Source organism: Salmo salar, chromosome 11 (genome assembly GCF_965601325.2).
Source record: "Salmo salar chromosome 11, fSalSal1, whole genome shotgun sequence".
Classification (NCBI taxonomy): Eukaryota; Metazoa; Chordata; class Actinopteri; order Salmoniformes; family Salmonidae; genus Salmo; species Salmo salar.
Genome location: NC_138301.1, coordinates 115,480,914 through 115,493,485, shown reverse-complemented (window position 1 = coordinate 115,493,485; position 12,572 = coordinate 115,480,914). Strand labels below are relative to the sequence as shown.

At 42.7% G+C, this 12,572-nt stretch overlaps 1 protein-coding gene across 1 annotated transcript in view; it reads left to right on the top strand.

Annotated features, from left to right (window-relative positions):
- ubl3a (ubiquitin-like 3a) overlaps positions 1-12,572 on the top strand; it is a 61,353-nt gene that overhangs the window by 35,142 nt on the left and 13,639 nt on the right. The gene's annotated exons all lie outside the window — the stretch shown is intronic.

The following is a 12,572-nucleotide window of genomic DNA, read 5'->3' as shown; positions in this document are numbered from 1 at the left end:
ATACACGATGCTATATACTATGACCTATATACTATATACTACATGCTATACACTATTCTATACTATATACTATACACAATGCTATATACTACAAACTATACACTATATACTATACTATATACTACATAATATACACTATTCTATACTATACACTATACTTTATACTACATACTGTACACTATTCTACACTATATACTATACACAATGCTATATACTACAAACTATATACTATACTATATACTACACTATATACTACATACTATACACTATTCTATACTATACACTATACTATATACTACATACTGTACACTATTCTACACTATATACTATACCCAATGCTATATACTACAAACTATACACTATATACTATACTATATACTACACTATACACCATACAATACTATACACTATATACTACACTATACACTACACTGTACTATACACTACAGTACTCTGTACTATAGACTACACTATACACTATACTAAATACTATACACTACACAATACATAATATACACTAGACTATACATTACACCTTACTATACCATACACCACACTATACTCCATACTATACATTACACTATACTATACTGTGCACTATACTATACACTACACTATACTATATTACATACTATATACTACACTATACTATACACTATACTACACTCTATATTATACACTGCACTATACTGTACGCTACACTATACCATATACTATACCCTGTTCATAACATACTGTATACACTATACTATACACTATACATAACATACTGTATACACTATACATACTATACATACTATACTATACATACTATACACTATACTAAACACTCTACACTACACTATACAAATTATACACTATCCTAAACACTATACACTACACTATACACACTACACGATATACTATACACACTACACTATACACTACACTATGCTTTATACTATACATTACACCTTACTATACTATATACCACACTATACTCTATACTCTATACTATACGCTATACAATATACTATACACAACACTATACTATTCACTATACATAACATACTGTATACACTACACTATACGTAACATACTGTATACACTAAACATACTATACACTATACTATACACTATACACTGTACTAAACACTATACACTATACTATACACTACACTATACATACTATACACTATAAATACTATACACTATACTATACTAAACACTATACACTACACATACTACACTATATACTATACATTACACGTAACACTATACTATACTAAACACAATACACTACACTATAAATAATATACACTACACTATGCATACTATACACTACACTGTACACTACACTATACATACTATACACTATACACTACACTATACATACTAAACACTATATAGTACACTATACTATACTAAACACTATACTAAACACTATACACTATCCTATACACACTACACTATACACACTACACTATACATTATACTATACCTACTATACACCATACATATGGACTCCCGAGTGGCACAGCAGTCAAAGGCAAAGCATCTCAGTGCAAGAGGTGTCACTGCAGGCCCTGGTTCGAATCCAGGCTGCATTACATCCGGCCGTGGTTGGGAGGTCCATGCATACTATACTATACTATACTATACACTGCACTACTCTATACTATACACTATACTCTACAGTATACACACTACACTATACTATACATACTATACACCATACATAAGGACTCCCGAGTGGCACAGTGGTCTAAGGCACTGCATCTCAGTGCAAGAGGCGTCACTGCAGTCCCTGGTTCGAATCCAGGCTGCATCACATCCGGCTGTGATTGGGAGTTCCATAGGGCGGCGCACAATTGGCCCGGCGTCGTCCGAGATTGGCCGGGGTAGGCCGTCATTGTAAATAAGAATTTATTCTTAACTGACTTGCCTAGTTAAATTAAGGTTACATTTAAAAATATATAAAATAATGTACAGTATACATATGCTATACATACTATACATACCATATGCTATACATACTAAACACTATACATACCATACACTGCACATACAGTGCTCTGGACATATTATGCATTATAATGTACATACAGCACACATATATTAATTACACTACACAATGGTCAGATTTCAGACCCCCCCCACCCACCTTATGCGATATCCACCCAAAGCATATCGGACTGCTTTTTCTCTACCACATCTCCGGATTCCTACCGCAAGCTCTGAACCTTTACACCGGACCATCGCTGCTAGCTAGCTGCTATACGAGTGGCTACTCCTGGCTAATGGCTCTGTCCCAAAGCAAGCACCAGTTAGCCTGGAGCTAACCTCGAGCTAGGCCCATCTCCCTGCTACCCGAAGAGGTCCTTCAGACAATTCTTAGACTACAATACCTATTTTGCCAATTGACCTGGACCCTTTTACTGCCCACACGGAGTCCCGCCGATCCATCATGACTGGTCTGCTGACGTAACCGTCCGAGGGAGTTTCAACAGGCTCTTCCGTTGCGACGTCCCCTGGAGGCCCATCTGCTAGCCTGCTATCCCCAGCCCGCTAGCTGTCTGAATCGCCGTGTCTCCAGCTCGCCTAGCTACTCACTGGACCCTATGATCACTCGGCTACACATACCTCTCCCTCCTAATGTCAATATGCCTTGTCCGTTGCTGTTTTGGTTAGTGATTATTGTCTTATTTCACTGTAGAGCCTCCAGCACTGCTCAATATTCCTTAGCTAGCCATTTTCTTCCACCCCCCCACACATGCGGTGATCTCACCTGGCTTAAATGGTGCCTCCCGAGACAAAACCTCTCTCATCGTCACTCAATGCCTAGGTTTACCTCCACTGTAGTCACATCCTACCATACCCTTGTCTGTACATTATGCCTTGAATCTATTTTTCCGCGCCCAGAAATCTGCTCATTTTACTCTCTGTTCCGAAAGCACTAGACAACTAGTTCTTATAGCCTTTAGCTGTACCCTTATCCTACTCCTCCTCTGTTCCTCTGGTTATGTAGAGGTTAACCCAGGCCCTGCAGCCCCCAGCACCACTCCCATTCCCCAGGCGCTCTCATTTGTTGACTTCTGTAACTGTAAAAGGCTTGGTTTCATGCATGTTAACATTAGAAGCCTCCTCCCTAAGTTTGTTTTATTCACTGATTTAGCACACTCTGCCAACCGTATGTCCTTGCCGTGTCTGAATGCTGGCTTAGGAAGGCCACCAAAAATCCTGAAATTTCCATCCCTAACTATAACATTTTCCGACAAGATAGAACTGCCAAAGGGGGCGGAGTTGCAATTTACTGCAGAGATAGCCTGCAGTGTTCCGTCATACTATCCACGTCTGTGCCCAAATAATTTGAGCTTCCACTTTTAAAAATCCACCTTTCCAGAAACAAGTCTCTCACCGTTGCTGCTTGTTATAGACCACCTTCAGCCCCCAGCTGTGCCCTGGATGTGAATGAATTGCCCCCCATCTATCGGCAGAGTTCGTACTGTTAGGTGACCTAAATTGGGACATGCTTAACACCCTGGCTGACCTACAATCTAAGCTAGATGCCTTCAGTCTCACATAAATTATCAATGAACCTACCAGGTACAACCCTAAATCCGTGACCAAGTTGCCCTCTAAATACACCTCTGCTGTCTTCAACTAGGATCTCAGCGATCACTGCCTCATTGCCTGTGTGCATAATGACCACCCCTCATCACTGTCAAGCGTTCCCTAAAACACTTCAGCGAGCAGGCCTTTCTAATCGACCTGGCCCGGGTATCCCCGGGATGAGGATATTGACCTCATCCCGTCAGTAGAGGATGCCTGGTTGCTCTTTAAAAGTGCTTTCCTCACCATCTTAAATAAGCATGCCCCATTCAAAAAATGGAGAACTAAGAACAGATATAGCCCTTGGTTCACCCCAGACTTGACTGCCCTTGACCAGTACAAAAAAAATCCTGTGGCGTTCTGCATTAGCATCGAATAGCCCCCGCGATATGCAACTTTTCAGGGAAGTCAGGAACCAATATACACAGTCAGGTATGAAAGCAAAGGATAGCTTTTTCAAACAGAAATTTGCATCCTGTAGCAATAATTCCAAAAAGTTTTGGGACATAATGGATCATTTCAATAAGCATTTTTCTACGGCTGGCCGTGCTTTCCACCTGGCTACCCCTACCCCGGCCAACATCTCAGCACCCCCTGCGGAAACTTGCCCAAGCCCCCCCGCTTCTCCTTCACCCAAATCCAGACAGCTGATGTTCTGAAAGAGCTACAAAATCTGGCTCCCTACAAATCAGCTGCACTAGAAAATCTGGACCCTCTCTAAAGTTATCTGGCAAAATTGTTGCAATCCCTATTACTAGCCTATTCACCCTCTCTTCTGTATCATCTGAGATCCCCAAAGATTGGAAAGCTGCCGCTGTCATCCCCCTCTTCAAAGGGGGAGACACTCTAGACCCAAACTGTTATAGACCTATATCTAGCCTACCCTGCCTTTCTAAAATCTTCGAAAGCCAAGTTAGAAAACAGATCACCGACCATTTCGAATCCCACTGTACCTTCTCCACTATGCAATCTGGTCTCCGAGCTGGTCATGGGTGCACCTCAGCCACGCTCAAGGTCCTAAACGATATCATAACCATCATCGATAAAAGACAGTACTGTGCAGCCGTCTTCATTGACCTGGCCAAGGCTTTCGACTCTGTTAATCACCGCAATCTTGTCGGCAGACTCAATAGCCTTGGCTTCTCAAATGACTGCCTCACCTGGTTCACCAACTACTTCTCTGATAGAGTTCAGTGTGTCAAATCGGAGGTCCTGTTGTCTGGACCTCTGGCAATCTATGGGGGTGCCACAGGGTTCAATTCTCGGGCCGACTCTTTTCTCTGTATATTCTCAATGATGTCGATTTTGCTGCTGGTGATTCTCTGATCCACCTCTAAGCAGACGACACCATTCTGTATACATCTGGTCCTTCTTTGGACACTGTGCTAACAAACCTCCAAACAAGCTTCAATGCCATACAACACTCCATCCGTGGCCTCCAACTGCTCTTAAATGCTAGTAAAACTAAGTGCATGCTCTTCAACCGATCGCTGGCCGCACCCTCCCGCCGGACTAGCATCACTACTCTGGACGGTTCTGACTTAGAATATGTGGACAACTACAAATACCTAGGTGTCTGGTTAAACTGTAATCTCTCCTGCCAGACTCACAATAAGCATCTCCAATCCAAAATCTAGAATCGGCTTCCTATTTCGCAACAAAGCCTCCTTCACTCATGCTGCCAAACATACCCTCGTAAAACTGACTATCCTACCGATTGTTGACTCCGGCGATGTCATTTACAAAATAGCCTCCAACACTCTACTCAGCAAACTGGATGTAGTCTATCACAGAGCCATCCCGTTTTGTCACCATAGCCCCATATACTACCCACCACTGCGACCTGTATGCTCTCATTGGCTGGCCCTCACTACATATTCGTCACCAAACCCACTGGCTCCAGGTCATCTATAAGTCTATGCTAGGTAAAACCCCACATTATCTCAGCTCACTGGTCACCATAGCACGCGCTCCAGCAGGTATATTTCACTGGTCACCATAGCCAACACTTCCTTTGACCGCCTTTCCTTCCAGTTCTCTGATGCTAATGACTGGAACGAATTGCAAAAATCTCTGAAGCTGGAGTCTTATATCTCCCTCTCTAACTTTAAGCATCAGCTGTCAGAGCAGCTTACCGATCACAGTACCTGTACACAGCCAATCTGTAAATAGCACACCCAACTACCTCATCCCTATATTGTTACTTATCCTCTTGCTCTTTTTGCACACCAGTATTTCTACTTGCACATCATCATCTGCACATCTATCACTCCAGTGTTAATACTAAATTGTAATTATTTTGCCTCTATGGCCTATTTATTGCCTTACCTCCCTACTCTTCTACATTTGCACACACTGTACATAGATGTTTTATTTTGTGTTATTTACTGTACGTTTGTCTGTGTAACTGTGTTGTTTTTGTCGCACTGCTTTGCTTCATCTTGGCCAGGTCGCAGTTGTAAATGAGAACTTGTTCTCAACTGGCCTACCTGGTTAAATAAAATGTGTAGAATGATAATTATAAGTCAGCCAGCAGCATACCACCCTGCATCCCACTGCTGGCTTACTTCTGAAGATATGCATGGTTGTTCCTGGTCAGTCCCTGGATGGGAGACCAGATGCTGCTGGAAGTGGTGTTGGAGGGCTAGTAGGAGGCAATATTTCCTCTGTTCTAAAATTATATTTATTCCAATGCCCCAGGGCAGTGATTGGGGACATTGCCCTTTGTAGGTTGCTGTCTTTCGGATGGGACATTAAACGGGTGTCCTGACTCTCTGTGGTCACTAAAGACCCCATGGCACTTATCGTAAGAATATGGGTGTTTCCCCCGATGTCCTGGCAAAATTTCCAATATGTCCCTCATACTACAATGGCCACCTAATCATTCCTTTCTCCGGCCAAATGCTACGCCACGCATGTTAGTTTCTTCTCTGCAATGAGTTTGGATGTGAATACATTCGGGGCTGTTTGATTGGTCCAGAAACCGCTGGGTTGGCCAGAGCCAGAACACATGGGTAAAGCAGCGGTTTGAAGATTTGTCATTGGCTTTTATACTCTGACTGATTGGTTAAAGATCATCCAATCGCTGATTACTTTGTTTTGAACAACACGCCTTTTGCCCCTCGTCACCACAAACGACTTCAATGATGTCATTCTCAGATTAAAGTATGTAGCGAACAACAGAGCAGCAGTAGTGTTTAGTGTAAGTCCATCAGGCTAGTAACCACATTTCCTCATGGATGCTACGCAATCAATACAGGCCTGAGGGTGGATGTGTCAGGGTGGATGTGTGTGCAGTGCAGTCCACGTGTGTGTTTGACATTTGACTGCTTGCTGTAGAGCTGTTTGTGTCCCAGTGCAGTAGGATGTATGATATTCCTGTTTGTGTCCCAGTGCAGTAGGATGTATGATATTACTGTTTGTGTCCCAGTCAACAGTCAGGGTTAAACTCCACTAGCCTGTGTCTGAGAGAGGGCTATCAGAGGATGAGGATGAAGAAGGAATTACTGCTTTCTGTCAGAGATGAGAGAGAATGATGATGAGAGATGACTTTCCTGTGTGAGGTGATAGAGAATGGACAGATGGATGGATGAGTGGATTAAAGAAGGGAAGATGGAAGATGTTCCCTAATTTCCCTTTCCCCTTTGGTTGGTGTCCGGTCTCTGTATTTCTGACTTAATGGTGTGAATCACAGGGTTGGAAAATTCCAGAAACTTTTCAGAAATCCTGGTTGGTGAATATCTGGAATCAAAAGGGAATAAACGGCCAGCGAATTCTTCACCTGGGATTTATTGCAACCCTACTGACACACAGAATATTATTATTATGCTGGCTAAATCATATGGCTGCCCTCTTTTCCTTCTAACAGCTTCAGTGTGGTTTTTAAGAGTTAATATGATGTTCAGCTCCTCGAACTGGGTTACAACAACACCAAAGTAAAACAACCTAGCTGTACCATATTAAGATACTAAGTTAGTGATAAGGTAGGCCAAGGTCTGATATCCATGTATCTATTAACTCCTACCTGATATCCATTTAACTATTAACTCCTACATGATATCCAGTTAACTATTAACTCCTATCTGATATCCATTTAACTATTAACTCCTACATGATATCCATTTAACTATTAACTCCTACCTGATATCCATTTAACAATTATCTCCTACCTTAAAAACATTTAACTATTAACTCCTACCTGATACTCATTTATCTATTATCTCCTACCTGATACCCATTTATCTATTAACTACTACCTGATACCCATTTAACTATGAACTCCTACCTTAAATCCATTTAACTATTAACTGCTACCTGATATCCATGTATCTATTAACTCCTACCTGATACCCATTTAACAATTATCTCCTACCTTAGAAACATTTAACTATGAACTCCTACCTGATACTCATTTATCTATTATCTCCTACCTGATACTCATTTATCTATTAACTCCTACCTGATATCCATTATCTATTATCTCCTACCTGATATCCATTTAACTATTAACTCCTACATGATATCCATTTAACTATTAACTCCTACAAGATATCCATTTAACTATTATCTCCTACATGATATCCATTTAACTATTAACTCCTACATGATATCCATTTAACTATTAACTCCTACATGATATCCATTTAACTATACTGTGCAAAAATATAAATAGAACATGTAAAGTGTTGGTCCCATGTTTCATGAGTTGAAATAAAAGATCCCAGAAATGTTCCATATGTACAAAAAGCTTATTTCTCTCAAATGTGTTTACATCACTGCTAGTGAGCATTTCTCCTTTGCCAAGATAATCCATCCACCTGACAGGTGTGACATACCATGAAGCTGATTAAACAGCATGATCATTACACAGGTGCACCTTGTGCGGGGGACAATAAATTGCCACTCTTACATGTACAGTTCTGTCACACAACACAATGCCACAGATGTCTCAAGTTTTGAGGGAGCGTGCAATTGGCATGCTGACTGCAGGAATGTCCACCTGAGCTGTTGCCAGAGAATTTAATGTTAATTGCTCTACCGTAAGCCGCCTCCAATGTCGATTTGATTAAGATGGTAGAAATCCAAATAAATTATCAAAAGCCACCTACGGACCCCCCAAACCCCACATCAAGCCCCCCCCCAATGTCCAGTATCAGTTCTATATGTTTGAGAATTAGTATACAGCTGCGTCTTAGATAATTGTTTATTCAACCTATGTAATGTATTCTCTGTGAATATGGTGATGTTTTTTTCCCCCTGTTCGGAGAAATAGTCAATGAAGTTGTTAGGTTATGCGATGGGGCATAAGCTTGATGTTACTATGCTCTGACCACTTGATGGTGCTGTTTCTGCTATACTGGCCCACTCTATCATCCAGTTAGAGGTTGTCTGTTGCTTGTCCAATACAAATTCACCAATATGGTTTAGATTCAGAATGTACCAATCAACATGTTAATTGGCCACAGTTGAAGTTGGGTACTACCCACATTATGCCATTAAGTTTGACTTGGTCCTGGGGAAACCTATGGATGAGCATACAATGGTGATTGTGCGAGCCTTTGATTACTCTACTTTGCTGCTATGATGATGAGTACTGGATTAGAATTGCGGATGCTGTGGATGAAGAAAACATGGACATAAAGGTGATATTCGTGCATCCAAGTTATCCAACAAGGTCATATTTTTGGCCAAACAGAGAGGACACATGTTATCTACTAAAACCAAGCATCATCTGCACCATTAAGGCACGAACCACTGCAACTGGTTGCCAATATCATTTGGGGTGTAGGGACATCACTGTAATTGAAGGTGCACTTATGACAGAAAAGAAAGTGAAAGAGTGACATTTCTTTACAATAACACATTTACTTGTGTTTGTGCTGTTGGCGCTGTCATTCTCTTAACAAACTTTGCATCTGCACTGTTCTTCAAGTAAATGTTTTTTTGTAAAATGTTCAATGGAAACTGTTTTATATCTCTGTCCATATTTTCCATGAGTTTTTAGGTAGATAGAAAACAGACATTTTTTCATAACTCAATCAATCCAATGTACACTGCTCAAAAAAATAAAAGGAACACTTAAACAACACAATGTAACTCCAAGTCGATCACACTTCTGTGAAATCAAACTGTCCACTTAGGAAGCAACACTGATTGACAATAAATTTCACATGCTGTTGTGCAAATGGAATAGACAACGGGTGGAAATTATAGGCAATTAGCAAGACACCCCCAATAAAGGAGTGGTTCTGCAGGTGGTGACCACAGACCACTTCTCAGTTCCTATGCTTCCTGGCTGATGTTTTGGTCACTTTTGAATGCTGGCAGTGCTTTCACTCTAGTGGTAGCATGAGATGGAGTCCACAACCCACACAAGTGGCTCAGGTAGTGCAGCTCATCCAGGATGGCACATCAATGCGAGCTGTGGCAAGAAGGTTTGCTGTGTCTGTCAGCGTAGTGTCCAGAGCATGGAGGCGCTACCAGGAGACAGGCCAGTACATCAGGAGACGTGGAGGAGGCTGTAGGAGGGCAACAACCCAGCAACCCTTTGTGCAACCCAACAACCCTTTGTGCAAGGAGGAGCAGGAGGAGCACTGCCAGAGCCCTGCAAAATGACCTCCAGCAGGCCACAAATGTGCATGTGTCTGCTCAAACGGTCAGAAACAGACTCCATGAGGGTGGTATGAGGGCCCGACGTCCACAGGTGGGGGTTGTGCTTACAGCCCAACACCGTGCAGGACGTTTGGCATTTGCCAGAGAACACCAAGATTGGCAAATTCGCCACTGGCGCCCTGTGCTCTTCACAGATGAAAGCAGGTTCACACTGAGCACATGTGACAGACGTGACAAAGTCTGGAGACGCCGTGGAGAACGTTCTGCTGACTGCAACATCCTCCAGCATGACCGGTTTGGCGGTGGGTCAGTCATGGTGTGGGGTGGCATTTCTTTGGGGGGCCGCACAGCCCTCCATGTGCTCGCCAGAGGTAGCCTGACTGCCATTAGGTACCGAGATGAGATCCTCAGACCCCTTGTGAGACCATATGCTGATGCGGTTGGCCCTGGGTTCCTCCTAATGCAAGACAATGCTAGACCTCATGTGGCTGGAGTGTGTCAGCAGTTCCTGCAAGAGGAAGGCATTGATGCTATGGGCTGGCCCGCCCGTTCCCCAGACCTGAATCCAATTGAGCACATCTGGGACATCATGTCTCGCTCCATCCACCAACGCCACATTGCACCACAGACTGTCCAGGAGTTGGCGGATGCTTTAGTCCAGGTCTGGGAGGAGATCCCTCAGGAGACCATCCGCCACCTCATCAGGAGCATGCCCAGGTGTTGTAGGGAGGTCATACAGGCACGTGGAGGCCACACACACTACTGAGCCTCATTTTAACTTGTTTTAAGGACATTACATCAAAGTTGGATCAGCCTGTAGTGTGGTTTTCCACTTTAATTTTGAGTGTGACTCCAAATCCAGACCTCCATAGGTTGATAAATTGGATTTCCATTGATTATTTTTGTGTGATTTTGTTGTCAGCACATTCAACTATGTAAAGAAAAAAGTATTTAATAAGATTATTTCATTCATTCAGATCTAGGATGTGCTATTTTAGTGTTCCCTTTATTTTTTTGAGCAGTGTATTTATAAAGCCCTTTTTACATCTGCAGATGTCACAAAGTGCTCATACAGAAACCCAGCCTAAAACCCCAAAGAGCAGGCAATGTAGATGTAGAAGCACAGTGGCTAGGAAAAACTCCCACCAGTTTGACTGAATTGCACTAGAATTATACTTGTATGGAATTTTTATGCGTTATTTTCTCTTTATTCAACCAACCTGCCTTCCTGCCATTCATCCACACAATATTTCATGACCCAAACCCGCCTGCCCCACGGATATAGCAACCCGTCTGTGTGTGTGTGTGTGTGTGTGTGTGTGTGTGTGTGTGTGTGTGTGTGTGTGTGTGTGTGTGTGTGTGTGTGTGTGTGTGTGTGTGTGTGTGTGTGTGTGTGTGTGTGTGTGTGTGTGTGTGTGTGTGTGTGTGTGTGTGTGTGTGTGATGTGTTCATACACACATTAAAGGGAAGGCTTTGACCAAAATATGCTCAAACCTTTTGACGCGGTTGCTAGGTGTTGGGTTAAGGCCGCTACACTATCCCCTTCCTTTGGGAGAGCTTTTCCCCATGGCCTCTCTGATGGTCTCACGGGCGCCATCCCACTTCTGACACTGTGTCTTTTTTTTGTTATGTGTCTTATGTGTCTATCAGCATCTGATCTCCTCCTCTCCCCTTGTGTGTTTCAGATTAACCTGCGTCTCATCCCCTTGTGTGTTTCAGATTAACCTGCGTCTCATCCCCTTGTGTGTTTCAGATTAACCTGCGTCTCATCCCCTTGTGTGTTTCAGATTAACCTGCGTCTCATCCCCTTGTGTGTTTCAGATAAACCTGCGTCTCATCCCCTTGTGTGTTTCAGATTAACCTGCGTCTCATCCCCTTGTGTGTTTCAAATTAACCTGCGTCTCATCCCCTTGTGTGTTTCAGATTAACCTGCGTCTCATCCCCTTGTGTGTTTCAGATAAACCTGCGTCTCATCCCCTTGTGTGTTTCAGATTAACCTGCGTCTCATCCCCTTGTGTGTTGCAAATTAACCTGCGTCTTATCCCCTTGTGTGTTTCAGATTAACCTGCGTCTCATCCCCTTGTGTGTTTCAAATTAACCTGCGTCTCATCCCCTTGTGTGTTTCAGATTAACCTGCGTCTCATCCCCTTGTGTGTTTCAGATTAACCTGCGTCTCATCCCCTTGTGTGTTTCAGATTAACCTGCGTCTCATCCCCTTGTGTGTTTCAGATTAACCTGCGTCTCATCCCCTTGTGTGTTTCAAATTAACCTGCGTCTCATCCCCTTGTGTGTTTCAGATTAACCTGCGTCTCATCCCCTTGTGTGTTTCAGATTAACCTGCGTCTCATCCCCTTGTGTGTTTCAGATTA